A 15072-nucleotide genomic window follows, 5' to 3' on the forward strand; every position below is an offset into this window, starting at 1 on the left:
TTTTATCAGACAATTAAACTTTATCAAGCACATCTCTTGCTACTAGAAACTGACAATTGCTATTATTTTGTACTATTTTTGTTACTCCGTTGTATTTTTATAAAATGAGTGCATGAGTGGGTTTTTTTTTTTTTTTTTCTGAGACAGGTCTTCTCTGTAGCTTTGGAGCCTGTCCTGGAATTAGCTCTTGTGGATCAGGCTGGCCTCAAACTCACAGAGATCCGCCTGTCTCTGCCTCCCGAATTCTGGGATTAGACCTCCCGGCTAACATGTGTGTTTTTATTTCATATTTTATAAATACATAAGTAAGTATAATATAATATTTTAAAGTCCAGTTAACCTTACATTGAGCTATTAAGAAGCTTTGTAAGATAGGAAGGAAAATTCAGCACTTTAGATATGGAATTTGTTTCTAGAGGGACTAATTTGTATCATACAGCCAAGGAACAGTGCTTTAAGAATGTAAGAATGTACATTTTAGGGCTACTCTGACCCCAGCACAGGAAAATTATGATAGCAGAACTTGCAATATTTTTGTCTAAGCTAGAGAAGATAAATGAAGAAACATGTTGGAAAATTGATCAATAGCTTTTCAATAGCTTTAGCTTTTTTCAAATGATAAGACTTTATAGATGATTGTTATTGATTTAAAAAAAAAACTAAGTTATTAACTGGAAACTGGACCATATTCATAACACAGTTGATGCATTGATCATTTGGTCTCTTTGTCTGCCGTATTTAAGTGTGAAGGCTATTAGTGATTTTTATGCATTAAATTAATATATTCTTTTTCATGGCAGAACAGTATTATAAGGTCATCATAAGCCTGCAGAAGATAATCACATCATGGAAGGGATTCTCAGAATGTTCCTTACAAATTGCCCTCTGTTCAGAATCCTGAAAAAAGTACTCTGTGTGAACTTCCAATTACATTTTTTTTCTTCTTAAGAGAAAAGGACAGGAAAAAAATAAATATTCCTTGCTAAATGACAACCGTTCATATTTACCCATCCCGTGTTTCTTCAGTGTTGCTTGGTGGTCATGGGTGATTCTGCCCATGGTAGTTTCCTCAGCCTTGACTTTCAAATCTTCTAGCTACAAACTATGTAGTGGATCCTGCTCCTGTCCAGACCCCTTCAGTGTAAAGTTCGTTTCTGGGTTTCTAATTCATCCACCATGCAGATGAGCATGTAGGATGTATCTCGACCACACTGTTAATGTCTTTTCCACAAGTGGGGTCTGGCTTGAACGTGGAGAATTACGAGATCTTCTTGGCTCTCCAGTTTCACTTTCATTTTGTCTGTGCCATCAGCCTGCCCTGCCTCATCTTTTTCTTTTTTTCATTTGCTTCTCTTTGTATTTGCCTTATGTTCCTCACATCGTTAGTGCTCTCCCAAGTCTTCCCCTCTCTCTAATAGTGGATTAATATGACACTCACCTCCCCTTGGGATCTGAGCACTAACAATTCACCTTTTATCAGAGAAGCAAATTCCTTTCCTTTTCACAGAGGGCCTGATTATTTAATATTCAGGCTGTTTTTAATAATATGTGATTCTCTTGCACTCTAAACAAAGTGAATAGCATCCACTTAATTGCTTGGTCTGTTGACCAGGCATCCAAGTTCTTAAACCCTTTCTCCTATCCAGAGAGAGAACGTGAAACGGGAGGGAGTTGCAAGGCTGAGATGCCCCCTTTAAAATCCCAATGTGATACTTAGTCTTTCAAATGAGGCAGGCAGCATTATTTTGTTGGCTAAAATACCTCCATTGAGGCTAGGTATTTTTAGATTATGTATCTGTGTCTATTTTTTATCTAATAAAAAATAATCTGAACTAGACATTTAGTAGGGGAAGAGGGATTAGGGGTTGTCTGAAAAGCCTCTCTTGGCTAAGAGGATGGCTAGTATTTTCGCAGATTTCATTTTACAATCAGTCTGGAGGAAGAAGCGTGTCTTCTGGTAGAAAACGAGGTCTGCAGATGCGCCAGTGAACTGTGACTTAAAGTCCCCCTGTAGCTAAGCCCTTTGCAAGTTTCTAGGGAGCACATAGGTTTTTCAGGCCATGTCCAATCGTCCTCTTTCTGAGCGTACTAGTTCCATGCTATCGATGACGGACATTTGCGAAAGGAAATCCATTGATGTTCCCACCACGTAGGTAAGGGAGGCCTCCTTACATGCTGTTTGTTGCTAGGTGTGGACATATAATCTCAATTGCAGAGTAGTTATTTCATAAAATGTACCAGGGACTTGGCATATGCCTATTAAGGAAAAAATAAAATCTTTTCTGTTTACCACATTTTACATGGTTTTGCTAATATACATATATATGTAATATACATATATATTGGTCTGATATATATATATACATACACATACATACATACATACACCAATAATTACTTAGATATTTTTCTTTCTTACATAAACATTCTCAGAGAGTGAGGGAATAATTTGGGGAAGGAGTGAACTACAAATGTTTCAACAGCTTTCCTGGGGGAATGCTAATGTCTGTGGTAAATGAGAACTTTTTTGTCTTCCTTTGTTCTTTTCACATAGTCTTTGTTCATTTTTGGCCATACTTTTAGAATCCCAAAAGAAGCCATTATGCATCATGACTTTTAATGTATATCTACCCTTCTCTTTCTATCGAGTAGTAAAGATTTATCGTTATTTTCCTCTGTGCAATTTCTGGTTACTATTATTTGGTACATATTAACAACGAAGAGATGGACCCGGGAAATCTGAATGTATTTAACCCAGTGAAGGGATTGCCTCATATAAAATTACGAGGCTCAACCGTAGTAGAGTAAATGTGTAAGAGCTTGGAATAGGGCTGCTAGGCCTGGGATGGTGTAAAGAGAGGCCACTGCCAAAAGCTGTTTATGAGGAGCTTAATTTTTTCACTCTGATAATTCTTGACCAATAATTACCAGCCTCTAATTATCTATTTTAGTTAGAAAGAAATTTCATTCACTATGGAGGTTGGCATTGCAACGAGCACATAAATCCCTGAAGGGATGAATGTGTTCCAAACAGCTACAAACAACTGTCTCATGAAACACAGTGAGCAAATTGTGAGTGGCTGGTGATGGGCAACTGGCAGCATGTCACCGTGAAGGACCAGTCAGCTCGACAAAGAAATGACCAAAGGGGAGGTGGGCCATTATCCTTGGGATGCATCGCTGCAGCTGTGAACTTGGGAGAGAAGTAGTCAGGACATAGTTGTGGCTATGTCCAACCCTCCCTTTCAGAGTTCATGTATAGACTATGAAAAGGGTAGGTACAAATCATTTACCTAGGAATTACTTTGAAAGATCTACTTAGAAATAGATTTTCTTTTGTTTCATTTATATTTTCACATTGATATAAGATTGTATTGTAATAATTACATGTAAGGAGTCATAATACCCATTTTGTGAAACAAATTGAAAAAATTCAAATATAATAATGAGTATCCTTGGCAAGTCAAGCATGGTGCTAGCTAGCATTTTAGGAAAGAAAATATATTTAGATCTTAGAAAAGCTACAGTGGAATTTAGCATCATAAACAGTAGCTAGTCTGAAAAGAGCAATGCAAAGATACTGACTTTTTATCCAGGTCTCTAATACTCAGTATCTTATGGATAAATATTTTTAAAATTGCAAAGAGACTCAACACTGTGCTACATATTCAGGAATATATGTGCCCCATATGGCATAGAGCATGCGCTGTGCATGTAGGAATGTATGTGCCCTATACGGACGGCGTGGAGCATGCCCTGAGCATGCAGGAATATATGTGCCCCATACAGCATGGAGCATTTGTTATGCATGCAGGAATATATGTGCCCTATATGGCATGGAGCTTTCTGCTGTGTTCCGCTAATGCCACGACAAAAAGAATGCATAAATCATTTTGGAGGAGTCAGTGGCATTTTAGTCTGGTCTTATAGCAAGTGGCGTTCATATGTCTTGCAATTTTGTTGATGCCCAAGGTGACAAAAGGCATTCCTTCCTTCTCTTATTGTCACTAGATGGACTGCTTTCCGAGTAATCGTTAGCGTCTGGTGTAGTGTGCTGTGCCATCTCTGAAGCATTTCAACTTGATAGCTCTTGCTTTAAAAAGAGACAAAACCTAAAATACAGGGGTGTCGAGTAGCTTTAGATTTTCCTTGACTTTGAGGAAAATAATTAAATATATCTTGATCTCTTCTAGAAAGTCAAAGAGCTATGCTTTACTTTAAACTCTCTGCTTGCATTGGCACTTGTAAAAACAATAAATAAAAAGGAATTTGTTGTAATGTCTATAGGTATGAATATATGTGGAATATAAATGTGTTTTTGTCTGTGTGCACACATATGTGCACATGAACACACATACACCTATGTGAGGGAGAGACCACCCATACTGTTTTAAGGAAAATCATTGGTATTCTCTAGAGCCATGATTTACATTGACTCTAAAGGAGATTATTGAATTTAAAAAAATATTCATTTGGTTACTTAAAAATTCGGAGAATTAAGGAATCAAGCATTTGATGTTGCATATGAGGAAATATTGGCTTCTTTCATCAAGAGCTGGATTAAAAAAGATGAAATCTGGGCAGTTTAATGGCAAGAGAAAGCTACCCTCATGTGGGCAATGCTGGCTTATTTGAAAAGCCCATAAAGGGTTTCTGCATGGGCCATACAAAAGGGGTACTTTCTCTTTAATAGCCATCTGTACAGGAGAGATGAGGAGTGGGCCAGGTCATCTCTCCTCAGCTGTCAGGATATTAACGTAGGTAATGGAGCAAGCTCAGCGTTCTGCTGGGTGTTGTTTTTCATAGATGTTCATCGATTTACACAGATAATTCTATTTATTTCTTAGAGTTGGTCCAAGTGAGCTAGGCAGAATAACAAACACCAAGGCATTTCAGATGACTTTATCTTTGTTTGTAACGTTAACTTTTGTCTAAAAAAAATGGTGTCACACCTACTGTGCAGATGGCTGCATGATCTGTAAACCAGCCAAAACATTTAAACCAATGTGTGATCTGGGGATAGATTAAATAAAGGATAAAATGGAGTGTGGGCCACAAATTCTAATAATCAGATAATTTTAAGTTGTGCGCAGTGTTGAGCCATGGCCACAGTGATAGCTGGGAGAGCCTGCCAGTGACAGCAAGATGCCGTATAGCTCTCAGGATGGAGCCCGTGGCCTGGTAGGCCCCAGTTTGAGAACCACACATTCGCTGTACAGCTGGCTGCTCTGTATGGGGACATCAGATAAAACTTATGTAAAATGAAGTGTTATTGCTTAGTTTGAAATTGTTCAGAGAGGGGATTTGCAGACAGTAAGTGAAAACAGAATTCACGATACCAATGAAGCGGACTGTAAATATGAAGAGGCTTTAATTATCTGCGCAATTTAACAAAAATTCAAGATGTATTCAGAAAGGACATCAACTAGCATAAATACAATATAGCTACACTGTTTGCCAAGAGCGAAGGACTGTGGGAGGTCAGCGAGCCTTGGCTTCAACTGTCTTCCTAAAAGCAAGGGCAGCTGAAAAGAAAAGGAGTGTTTGGAATGAGGCAGCGTCTTCCCGCGTGAGGCAGCGTCTTTTCGCGTGCCCCGAGTTCTTCGCAGTCTGAGAGATTCATGGTGACAGACTTTGTGTACGTCTCTTCCTTGGTGCTGTTGGAAGACAAATCTTGGTGTTTATTCTCATGTGTGTTAGCAGACTTACAAGACTAAAACGCCTTAGCAGCTACTGCAGTTTCTGACTTACTAGCCCCACAGAAAGCCTCCTAGACATTCCTTGTGTTAATTTGCTGTAGGAAAGAGGGCTTCCCTGAGCCTGAAGACAGACCCACAATTCAGTTTCCTGTCACCTTTTAGGACATAATGCCCTTTACAGGGCCATGGAAGAGCCTAGCTCTCAGGCAGCATGACTGCCAGCCTGGCCTCCTGGGTTCTACAGAGTGTATGGGCAGTGTCACGTGGCTGTGCTTCTGCGTCTCATTTTATCCTTGCCCTTGACTTCCGTAGTCTATGCCACATGAAGTTTGCAGAACATTTCTGAACGGACAGCATGGAAACTCACAAGTAATAAATAAAAAAAGGTCCCTCTGCATTGTTGGATTCAAGCACACCCACACAATTGATCCTACACACATGCATGCTGCATACCGCACAAATGCATCCTGACCTATTTCCACAGGAGCCGATCTCACCCAGCCAGAGAAAAGGTCTCTGATGACCCATTTCTATAAGTTCGTTCTTAGTTACAGGGCTGCTAATCGCAGTAAACAAAGGAGGGGAGAGCCAATGTGGAGAGTGGGTGTAGAACTTCAGCTGCTCATATTGTTGCATTTGGAGCGCTGACGGGGTTTCGTAGGTCACCTTTAGAATTATGCCTATGACAGCAGTAGCTACCTGCCAAGATTGCAAGGTATCTCACAGCTCTCAGGATGGCGCCTGTGGCCCGGTAGGCCTCAGTTGGAGGGGTACACATTTGCTGTACAGCTGGCTGCACCGTATGGGGCAGCCGTGTGGGCTGTTCAGGAGCTGGAAAGGAGACAAGCATGAAATTTCTTCTAACCCCAACTCTGTTTTTCTGTACTGTTGGCTGCTTCTCAGATCCTTGACAAAAAAACCAATCAGGCACCCTTTAATCCGCCTGTGATTACCACTGGTATAAAAAGAGAAGCATAATGAGGAAAAATGCCTCGTTTTGTTGCCTTCAAAAGCCAACAAATTGGAGTTAACTTGACAGGAAGTGGCTTAATAATTAGATTATTTATTTATTCCTGACACATATCCCCCTGTTACTGGTCTCAGGAGACCCCGTAGATGCTACGATTTTCAAGCTGCCATTACTTCGCTGTCTTCTGCGAACAAAGAAGCTACTGTCTATCAGTCAATTAAATGCACTCTTTAAGCAGAGGCTGCGAAGTCCTCAATGGAGAGAGCCCAGGGACACTGTGGCTGATGATTCCTTTCTCTGTACTGTACATCACTCTCTCAACTAAGGTCCCCACAGAGAAGGAACAAAGTCATGCATTAAAATAGCACTTGTTGATTTGTTTGCTAATGAAGAGCCATTGGACTGTTTGTATATTTCTGGGGCAAAATTGTTGATAAAAAGGCCTACTTACCAGCCTGCCTCAGTTCCTCTGCCCTGAGTGCTTATTTAAGAGTTATTAGCATTAAAATCAACAACAGAATTGGGACAAAATAATCTCTGGTAAGTTTTCTCACTCCTTCCATCCAGTTCAGCCCACAAAGGCGGGAAGCAGGCTCGTGCCTCGCTACAGCAGCGACACACACACTGTTTCCTCTCGGAGGCAAATGTTCCTTCTCCACGTTTAAGAGCAATGAAAAGACATTAGAATCTCTAAAGTCAGATAACCTCTTAGGTCTCTTTGCATTCCCTTCGTGTTGAAAGGCATTTCTGTAGCTATTTCTCTAACTTGAATGTTCCTAGAAATTTTAGAAGGGAGCTGGAAAGGTCGCCAAGGTAGGTCAGAGGCCGGAGCAGAACTATGTCTATGTGCCTCTGTCTGTTCTGTCTCTCTTCTGTGTCACTTTATTTACATGTCAGAGGGGCTCTCCTGTCCTCTCTAGACCTGGTCCCAGCGCCTTAGCACGCTGCTTCTTTATTCCTGCCCCAGGTTTTTTGTGTGTGATACCCATCTTTGTGCAGCTCTCTGAGCTCCCATCTGAGGTTCATCTGGAAAACTGCAGACCTATCTGGGCTGGGAGACTTAAGTAATAGCACGACAGCCTTCTGATGAAACATTTAGCTTTGGCTCTGCTACTGAAAGAGATATGTACATTTGGAATTTCTGCGGGGCCTCTGGACTTTGGAACACACACCCTCTTTGTTGCTCCAGACTCTGTAAAGAGCAATCAGGGCTTTTACTGCGGTTTGCACGACCCTCTGACAACAAACTGTAATGGACGGCTGTATTGTATCTCTTCTTTCTACCCTGTTATTCCAATTCATTTGTTAGAAAAAGCTTAGGTACTCGGAGGTGTTCTATAATAGAAAATGAATTTGAAACCCTTTCGTTAATTGGTGATTAATATGTTTCAGGATTAGTTTAAGCAGGGCTCTACCTCCTGCCCAGTCAAGTATGTTCTGGTTAATATCCAATTATCTGCACCTTCACCGTTATTATGTCTTAATATTTCGGATATGATACCAGAAACTTGAGAGTCATGCTAATGAGGAGCATAGAGCAAGAATTAACCAATGACATACTCAGTGATCCTTGGTGAGGAGCATCTTCCTCCTCTCCCCTCAACACATCACTTCAGCGTCCTGTGAGCCCTGACTGAGTCAGGTCTCCGGCTAAAGCAGGCAAGAATTAGAAAATCAGTCATTCTCACTGTTAAACAATACGAATTTGAATTTGCACTGTGGCTGTTCACCTCAAACCATTGTTTCTCCTCATTTCATGGAGGATAAAATAGGACACGGTGAACCTATTTATGTTTCCCAAACAGGAAGCACTGTGGTCTTTCTCCTCCCCTTTATCCAAGCTGCACGTTGTTATGCCTCCAATGAATGTTTAATTCAGACTAATTTGCCATCCCTGTAATATTTCAATAAGGAGTCATGTTTCCCCTGCTAATCTTTTCTGCTCTTTCTCCAGGACCCAGTACCGTGCTATATCCCGACCACACCTCCATTCAATTTTTTATTTTGTTTGCTTTTTTTCAAGTCTGCTCACTTTGCTGTGATCTGACTTTGTCCCAGGAGCAGTGGCTGCTGGGGTGGCTTGTGCCTGGTGCTGCTGAGTAGCACCACTGGGGCTCTGTGTGTTGCCCCTTTGTATGCTGTATTGTAATGAAGCCACATCACTAAATTGCAGTGAAGGGTGATTGTCACAGAAGGAACCCTACTACACCTTGGGGTCCATTTGTACCAGATTATTCTTTTTATTGTTGTTATTACATCCCATCTTCTTGACTCCCTCACTGCAGAACTTGCTGTTGGCCACTAATGCACCATGCAGGGGAGCTTGAAGAACAAGACAGACATCCCTTTTCTTTTCTGATGATCATACCAATCACCATTCAATTTCAAAGCCAGGTAGTCCAGAGTGGCTCTGTGTTCTTTATGGATAGTGATTGACTCTGTTGAGTCCATTTGTATTGTTGTTCCTTTCAGCTTCCTAAGAGAGTGGGTGGTGAGGAAGACAGGGCACAGGTTACCTTCTTATGCAGATGCCATTAATCTCTAGTGAAAGGATGGCGGCGACCATCCTGATGTGCCCCTCCCCAAAATCTTTTAATAATTTACTGAAGTCATCTAATGACATAACTGGTTCAAGACCAATATTTCTTGACCAATATTGTTACAATACTGCTCTAAACAAAATATTACCCCAGCCTCTTCATGGCTGAACTTTGTGTCTTTGCTTTTCTCTCCTCTCTGTCATCTTTCTCCTTTCTCTACTACATGATTTTATTCCATTTAATTAGTGTTCCATGTTGTCCCTAGACAAGACCCCAGTGCCGCAGCACATTGCTGATTTATTCCTGCCCCGGGTTTGCTGTGTGCCATGCCTATCTTTGGTATATTTCCCCCTTTCTAGTAAACGCTATAAATTGATTTCCCTTATTTTCTGACCCTACCTGTGTTCTACAAACTAATAGCAAACCAACTCGGGTTGAAGTCAGCGATCTTGTGTGCTCCCTGAAGGGCACTGTGAAGGTCTGGACTCTGTATAGTTAGGAATTTTGGTTCTCTGATAATCCCTTTAGTGTCAGAAACATGGTGTCTGTGACTGTTTTTCTCAATTCTTCGTGTGGCTGATATATCTTAGTGTAGCTGTTTTTCTTCCTCTCAGTCTGTACAGCATTCAAGCCACAAATCGAGACTAGGAACTGACACACCTTCAATTGAACCATCAAGTCTGTTAAAACTACATGGCCATGACGCCAGTCCCACGCTATCCGACCATACACACTTCCGACTGTGGGCCTCGGAGCATTGATTTTTAGCTGTCATTTCTAGGGCACATAGCGTAGAATTGAAATTTAAACCTTAATCCACTCAGTAATGCAATTAATTTTTAATGTGCAGTAATACTAATTGAAATGGCTTGAATTTAGTAAGTCACCACAAGCCATTTTCCAAAGCGTGTGTCTCTGCTGAGGACTAGAGAACAGAGAGTCATTGTCAGGGTGTTGACTCTGAGTGCTCCTCCACCGCTCGCTAGGAGAAGGGCTGTTCTTTAAACCACATTATAGAATATGTTTTCAAGAAGAGAGCTATCTTTTTGGGGGAGGGGAGAATCCTACTTTTCTAGCCACTGTCAAAGAGTAAATGTTAATTTTTCAAAGCATAATTTTAGCTAGAAATATTTTAACAGGTTAGCAAAAATAAGCTTAACTTGTTGAAACAGTCATTCACTATAGCTGCAAATGAAGTCACCCTCCAACGATGTCGTAGTCAACACTGAGATCTATAGACACTGTGTATGTTTAATTTCACTGTGTGATGTGTTTTTTTTTTACTTGTGAGATCATTTTAATTAAAAGTTTTAATTAAAAATTTCACAGTCAAAATCAACATTCTGGATGGGCAATCTAATTATATGACTTGGATTTTAGATATTATTTCCAGATTTGATGGACATGGTAATTTGTTGTTTTGTTTTGGTATGTTTATATTCTGATGAATTAAAGCTATAGCCTACTTCCTTATACTCACAAACATTAACCCTTACACGTTATTTTTAAAAGGCCTTTTAAGTGCCTTGTAGGTTCTTTTTTTCTAGCCACAATAAAGCAAAATTTTCACAGTAAAAACCAAATAGGTTTTCAGTCATTTCTGCAATAAAAAAGATTCTCTAAGCACATTTATCTGCTAGTAAATGAAGACTTTTTAAAATGCATCAATTCTCCTGAAGAATGGGCTTGCAGATTTTTCAAAACAAGTGCCAGCATCAAGTTCAGAAGGGGAGGGAGGCTCTGTGTGCCATGCTTCTGCATCTCTCACAGCATAGCATTTAACAAGCCAAGAGCACTGTTAAAGAACCTTAGCATCTTCTTAAATGAGATTTTAAGGTATTTTTTGCAGCACATAGGTAAAAACGATATTTGAGAACTCAAAGCAGTTGTAGCGTGGTATATTTTCTAAATAAAGTGTACTCTAACATGATCCCAGTGAGTTCAACAGATCTACACCACAAAACATAAATCCGTTCCTGGTGCCCGGATTAAGAGTTGAGGGTGACTCTCATTTTTGTTATGGTAAATCACGAGTGCTGTGGAGATCCACAGTGACTGTGAGAACAGCACCATCGCCTACTGAAAGGGAGAGCACTCTCTTCCAATTATTGTAAGCCTCCCAAACATCAGCTGAGCCTTATGGGGAGTGTCTGCGCTTTTTTCTTTTTTCTTTTCCTTTTTGTTTTTGTTTTTTTTTTTCATTTGATAAGGGGAACAAAAGCAGGAAAAGTGAGAGAAAATCAATTGATAATCTGTTCAGTCTGGATTAGCCAGTCACACTGAAGGGAGTACACAGAATCAGCCTTGCCAGCAACTGTTTTGAGTGTGTTATTACTCCTGTACACAAATACAGCATGCTGTAGGGCATCTTCAGGTAATATTTGATGGTTATTACCCAAATATTAATTGCCCTTTTAATTTGGAATGCACATTAGTTTGTAAGAGTTTTCGGTGATGTTGAGGTCACTGCTGCGCTCTGGCAGCAGTAGCTTGGCGTTCACACAGACCCTTCACCTCTGTCTCTTCGTCAGCTTTGAAGGTAGAAAGGAAAGCAGGGGTTGGCTCCGCTTTGTAGGTTGGGTGGGCTGGGTTTGTCTCAGAGCCTATTTGTTCAGCCCTAGTTTCCCTCCTGTTTTACATGCAGCAAGTGGCCACAGAATTCATTCAGACTGCACAGATACACTTATCATCTGTAGGGCATGCCCTCTGATCTTAGTAAGCAGAAACATAAGAATCCTGATGATGGAGAGGAAATCCATTTTGTTTTGTGATTATGTATATCACATAGATGCCCAAATGAAGGTTTCCATTAGAAATACTGGATAAAGGAGATGACTTTATGTATACACGAAACAAACTGGAAAGATGACTGGATGGGCTTCATATATAGGTGTGTTTAATATGCAGTGCTTGATGTATGTTGACCTCGGGTTACAAGAGTAGAAAATCCCATTTTCCAGCTTGTTTCAAATGTGGTAAAAATGCTGCTTCAGTTGCTTTATGCTACTCACATTGGGAAAGGTGCTTATACTGTGATAATTATCATCAAGGAATATTAATGTGTTCAGCATTTGTAACCCAAAAACTCATTATAGCTTAAGCTGTGCATCATCTGTGAAGAGAAACTTTGCCAGAATCCGCTCATCACAGGGGTTGCCTCCTGCTTGCTGTGGAGTGGTCAGAGTACTGCAAGAGGTCACTCGGGCTATTTTTGAAAGCTGAAGTTTTGCAGTTTTTGAATTGCTGCCTTCTGTCTAAAGAGCTCATTGTTTTTGCCTCTGAATGGCCTTCTTAATGAATGCACGGGAGAGTGCAAGAAGGAATAAGATTCAATCGATGAGCGGTAGCTTTGCCTCCTGATGTCAAATGTAAGAGGGCTGGCATGTGTTTCCATACCAGGATAATTGAAGCGCTTGTGTCTCCTCTCCTGTCACTGAGTGAGGGGGTGCATTTACATTGGCTTCCTCAGTGTAGGTGCCCTTGGGTTTCAGATAGAAACGCCCCATTGGGGCCCTTCACAGCCCTCTGGCTGGAAAGTGTGTAGATAAGACTGCGGGGTCAGCCTTCCTCTTTGAACAGCAGTGTCCTTAATTAGTCTGTGAGAGTCTTCCACATGAGCCTGGACTGTCCCCTGGATGGCTTCTCACATACTGAAGACATCTCTGTGATTTATAGACGTTTTCATGTGTTTGCTTAAAATTATTTGGAAGAGACACAGACTTGAAGGGCAGCAGAATCTCTGGGCGTTGCCAGCATACTGGCACCCAATCTGATTAAAGTAGTACCACTAGTGACCGGAGGTTGTTAGCTCTCTCCAAAGCTGCTCTCACCTGTGCTGGACAGCTTGCTGCAAGGGAACTCTGTGCCTATAATACTTTCACGTGATTAAATCCCATTATTTTCCCCCTACTGATCCATCGCCTGTCATTTCCCATAAGTCACATTGCTCCATGCTCCGTGTTATGGTTTGTATAGGCCAGGCAGGGAGCACGGAGGCTCAGTTCTATCAGGCTGTCTACTGTGTTTCAGAGGTCAAATTGTGAACCTGGCCTTGCTCCTGGGAGGACTAGAAAAATATGTTTCATAACTTCCCATAGACTTAAGTGAAGAGAAAGGAGGAAAGCCATGAAGCCCATAGGCTGCCTTGAGATGAGCTTGTGGGTGGAAATTCATCAAGCAGGAGAGCTGACTGTTGTTCAGGAGGCTTCCTCCTCACTGTGAAGGGTCACTGCCTTGGGTCCAAAACCAGTCCTTGCTGAGGGCTTTGGGGGCTAGGGTAATCATTCAAATAGCCCAGCAGGCACAAACACACAAGCTGATAATCTCTAGGCAAGGTGCTGAAATGGGAACTTACTTACCTGCTACAATCACTTACATGAAGGAATGCTGATAGAGCGAGGAGCGGGAATCCAGTACATCCAGCAGCCTTGGGCTGGTTCCCGTGGAAGCAATTTGTTTTGGTGTTGTTGTTGTTTGGTTTGGAAGGCAATGGAACCTTTATTTTATTCTGCAAAGCGCTAATGCCATATAATAGATGAACGTCTAGGACAGAAACCAGACTCTGGGTGGTTGGGGCTGGAGCTCTGACAGTGCATTGCGGAGATACAGTGGTGGCGCCTCTTCTAAGAGGAGAGAAACTTAATAATCTTTATGAATTTTGAGTAACTCATAACTCCACTTCCTCACCCAAAGATATATTATGAAAAGATTGCTTCTAAATCCTTCAGACATTCTCTGCATTTATGATTCATGCCATCCTCTTTACCTTGAGGCGTTAGAAATGGATGTGGCTTCATCTCTTCATAAGAGATAAAAATGGATACTTTGGAAGGAGCAAATTGCATTTCCCTGTTTAAGTTCACTATTTGCACATGATGTGGTGGGATCCAAATGTGAAGAATTGCTTTTGACATTATTTCTCTGCCTCCGATGTCCCAGGCCGTTGCATTACTATGCTGAAATGCCCTGGCACGGCAGAAATGCAAGGGGAGACCTGCAAAGACTGTCACACTGCACCCCGAGTCCAGTTGTTTGCGGTAACCCTCGTGTCTTTATTCATCCAAAAGCTTTGGTTTATCTTCGTGGTGGATTAGTGATTGAATACCAATTGTCTCCCAAGAAAGAAAAACCAAGCGTGGGTTTGTTTGGGGTCAAAAGAGAGCCTTCATTTCTAGAGTAGATGGTGATCCATTTCGCAGAATCTTTATCTTGACCAAAAATACAATTTTAAACACATTGTCCATTCATTTTAGACACAGTGATGCTATTTCTAATTTAAATTTTTGTTTTTTAAGAAGTACTTGTATCTTTCTCTATATGGTCACACACGCACAACACACGTGTGTGTGAGGTAGCAGCCTTTCCCACCACAGACTTGTTGCTGGATCACTCCCTTGTCTTGTGCTTACCATGTATCCCGCAGCTCAGAGAGCTGGGACTATCGTGAAATGAAAACCACGAAGCTTATATTGCAGTCTGATGTTTGAAGGAGAGATTCTGGGAAGGGATGTTTTTTGGCTTGACTCCCTTTTTAGATGTAATTGCTGCTTCATTAGGACTTGGAAGAGTTTCCTGTGGTTAAATTTAATCAAATGGCTCAGAATAACAAACTTGCACACTCAAAATTCCAGGACAGTTCTGTATATGAAACGTGATTTTGTTAAGTTTCAAGTGGGTTCTCACATGCATCCATGATACACATATACATGCCACACATCACACCATCACCTCCTCTATCCCAGCAGCAAGGACCACAAGAAGTTTACAGAATGTTCTGAGATCAGCAGCTAAATCTCTGTTCCTTCTGCTCATATGTTGTTTAATGGTCATGTCTAGATGACTGAATCATAAAGAAAAATGTACT

At 41.1% G+C, this 15072-nt stretch overlaps 1 protein-coding gene across 1 annotated transcript in view; it reads left to right on the forward strand.

Annotated features, from left to right (window-relative positions):
* The window catches only part of Znf521 (zinc finger protein 521), a 161501-nt gene that overhangs the window by 33316 nt on the left and 113113 nt on the right, over nucleotides 1–15072 (forward strand). The gene's annotated exons all lie outside the window — the stretch shown is intronic.

The sequence above is a fragment of the Arvicola amphibius genome, chromosome 5 (genome assembly GCF_903992535.2).
Source record: "Arvicola amphibius chromosome 5, mArvAmp1.2, whole genome shotgun sequence".
In the NCBI taxonomy this organism is placed as follows: domain Eukaryota; kingdom Metazoa; phylum Chordata; class Mammalia; order Rodentia; family Cricetidae; genus Arvicola; species Arvicola amphibius.